The sequence below is a fragment of the Armigeres subalbatus genome, chromosome 1, assembly GCF_024139115.2.
Source record: "Armigeres subalbatus isolate Guangzhou_Male chromosome 1, GZ_Asu_2, whole genome shotgun sequence".
Lineage (NCBI taxonomy): Eukaryota > Metazoa > Arthropoda > Insecta > Diptera > Culicidae > Armigeres > Armigeres subalbatus.
In genome coordinates this window covers 304,776,561-304,780,021 of record NC_085139.1, presented here as the reverse complement: position 1 = coordinate 304,780,021, position 3,461 = coordinate 304,776,561, and the positions used below count along the sequence as shown (strand labels likewise).

The 3,461-nt window shown below is 43.0% G+C and overlaps 1 pseudogene; it reads right to left on the bottom strand.

The window, feature by feature from the left end:
* Window positions 1-788: 788 nt before the first annotated feature.
* Window positions 789-2,681, bottom strand: LOC134217268 (DET1 homolog; annotated as a pseudogene).
* Between the last annotated feature and the right edge of the window lie 780 nt (window positions 2,682-3,461).

Genomic DNA, 3,461 nt, shown 5'->3' with positions numbered 1-3,461 from the left:
TTTTTCTGTGTTTAACCATTTTGTATGTCACCCAAAAAAATTGGAAACTCTTGAATAAAAAGAGTTTCTGGTAATATGGTAATATCAACGCACCCTCTGACCGCAGCCTATCTGCGTTGATATAATTACCGCTAAGCGATACGTCTGGGGATCGTTCAAAATTACGTCCAAGGTTTGAGAGGGAGGGGTTCTAGAATTTGTGACAGGGGAGAGTGGGGGGGTCTAGCAGTGTGCAAAGAAGACGAAACATTATATATTTTAAAGTTGTACGTACAGGGGGAGGAGGTCAGTGATTTGTTACAGGACGGGGGAGGGGGGTTCAAAATGCCGAATAAACGATGGACGTAATTTTTTAACAATCCCCTACCTGGCAACTAAAAAGTTTGAGTTTGATACTAAGGACACACCTGTGGTACTTGTACCATGGTACAAGAGGACAAGAAAATTATTGCAAGACTATCTTTGATAAAGACAATAATTGGTATGGTACTCATTTCAAGATTCCTGTACCATGGTACTTATACCACCAGTGTGTCATTAGTATGAGATCATATTTTTCTACCAGAGAGTGGCCCTAAAATTCGAATCGTTTTTCTGGCCCGAGTTGTTTCATTACGATTAGGGAAGATTCATTAATTACGAAACGCAAAAATTGTCCATATTTCGTCACACTTTGTATGAAGCATCTGAAATGTTTGTATGGGTTCACACTTCGAGCAATCCCCTCTTCCCCTCCAGACGTTACGTAATTTATGGATGCTCCATTAGAGTATTTTAGACGTCTTCCAACTACTTTTTCATCATAAGGCCCAATGTCCACGTAACGTCTACTCAACACTGCGTGTAAGCGGCGTAAGAAGGACGCAAGTGTGCATCATGAAAAAGCGATAACGCAGCGTCGCCGCGCCGATGGCACTTGCATTATTTTCATGCTGCTATATATAGTTATGGCGTAAAGTATTTTTGAAAAGGGCCAACTTCCAATAAGAAACTTTTTGGAGTGGACACAAACCTATCTCGTCCCTTAGATAGAAAACAGTGCAGACAACTTACAAAACGAATAGTTGTAATTCTTCTCAAGCCGCAATACAAAAAATAGTTATCCAAAGTTTGATTTTATACTCTTGTCACTCATTATTGGTAAGTATAAAAAGTTCTTATCACCATATTTAATACAATCAGTCAACAAATAACTTTCTACCGATAAAATTCTATCATCACCTTATCATCCGTGCCCCCGGATGTGGTATGTGGAAGTTGGCAATGTATTCCCTATTGATACGCTGCACGCTGATTGCAAACTGCTCCGTGAGGTGGAACGCGAACGCCACCAGCCGTCGCGATCCAGAGCTCGGCAGTTGAATTTGACCTCCAGCGTAGATTCGGAACTTGAGCAAGCCAGAGTCTCGGGCAAAGAATCGTATGGGAAACTCGGCGCACGCTTTAGGTCACTCCATTGCCGAAACCCATTTGTCGTCGAAGCTGAACAAAATAAGGTGCAGGTATGGAGAGCTGCTGTAGCTTTGTGCACTAATTGGCAGGGTGACCAGGATCCGTTTGGTGGCCATTTGAACTCCTCCGCCACGATTATCGTTTGCTTAAAACGCTGATGAAGCAGATTGCTGTAGATGTTGTTCGCTAACGAGCTGATAAATTGCGTTTGATGTGCCAGGTCGGCATTCCTGAAACTGTCACAGAAGTTCTCATACAGATACAAAAGCTCCGGGTATTGATTGCCGTAAATTCCTATTATCGTATTCTTCCAGATGTTGTAGATCACAAACGGGCTGTTGCGAATATTTGGTTCTTGAATCTCCAGCCTAACTTCGTCCTCGCTAGAATATTTGATCAACAGATGATCATCATCCAGTAATTCCATTTTCCACATTCGGAGGATTCGAAACTCATCGAATCGACGATAGAATTTTCTCAACGCAAATCTATCTTCGCCAATCGACTGCTGAATATGCGCTTGGCTGAATACCAACCAACATACGATGCTTAACACTATTGATCGTTCGCTCACGAAGCGCTCGCAAGTTTAAAATGTTCCCCGTTGTTCTACCTCCGGACGTTCACATACTGTACAGCATTCCTTCATCTCGACAACAAAACCTACCTATCGTACGTTCAAGTTTGAAGGTGCCTTCAGCTATCGAAAAGATATGAGCCGTTTGTTGTTGAATCGACAGAATGGCTAACGCGACGCTGTAAAGGTAAACGCCTTGTATTTGGTCGACATTAAAGTCCATCGAGTCGGAATTACGTCCATACGTCTGGCAGTGTTTGTGTACAATTCGTAAATCCAAGGATGATTATCTTCTGGTATGAATGATCCAGCTCCAATCACGTATTTCCCATCGTTGGTAAACAGGCTGCATTCGCGGTTCAGTTGATTTTGTTGAATTTCCATGTTAGCTGTGTGCCTTAGCTAAAATAAGCAACATTGGTCATTGGTCTGTCTTTACCAGCCTCGCAAAATCTCACCTTTTTTTTCTTTGTTATGTCTGTTGACAGACGGCTGGGACCAATCATGGTCCATCTCGCCAAAATCTCACCTTCAAAGCTATAGTCATAAATTTGACTCCGAATCTCGTAGCTTCGGCCTCCGGTTCCATCGTTGAGAAAAACAAAGACTGATGGTAGAAAACGTAAACATAAACAAAAACTGACAGGAATAAAGTCTACACTCCACAAAACACTTTCAAATAAATTTACCATAATATGAGTAAAATACACTAGCGCCTCTGGCGGTGCTGGTCTCGTGAGCTCATCTGGGTTGCACGAATTTTTAATCGGTTCTTCGGGACTCACACGTCCCGGTTATTAGTTCCTGACTCTGCTTCATCCCCAGCTTCTTGGTGAACTCGTGGAATCTCTGGTTCCATGCATGGAATGCTTGCTTTAGCCCGTAGATGGAACGATGCAAACGCCATACCAGATTTACCCCCTGATGAAATCCATCAGGCTGCGTAATGTAAATCTCCTCACTTAGCTTACCGTTTAAAAACGCCGTGCGCAAATCCATTTGATGAACATGCAAACCCTCACGATTCGCCAACGCTAAAAACATATTTAAACACTTCATCACCACGCTTGATGCAAAACACCCACTTACAGGTAACCGCTTTCCTCCCGGGAGGGAGTTCAACCAATGTCCATGTGTGATTTCGCTGCAAAGAATTCATTTCCTCTTCAATGGCAACTTTCGATCTGTCCCAATCATCTCGCTTTTTCAGTTCCGCAATCGTACTCGGGATGTTAACAACGTAACTCATTGCATTCAGTGCAAATCCGGCATAATCCATTTCAAATTCATTGTGCCAAGCAGGTGGAGCACGATTCCGATGCGGTCTTGCTTCATCCAAACGATTATCCACCACGTCGTCATCCGTTCCATCAGGCTCCCGGTCAGATTCCACCAGATCATCATTCACGAAACTGTTGAATTTCTCTCCCGA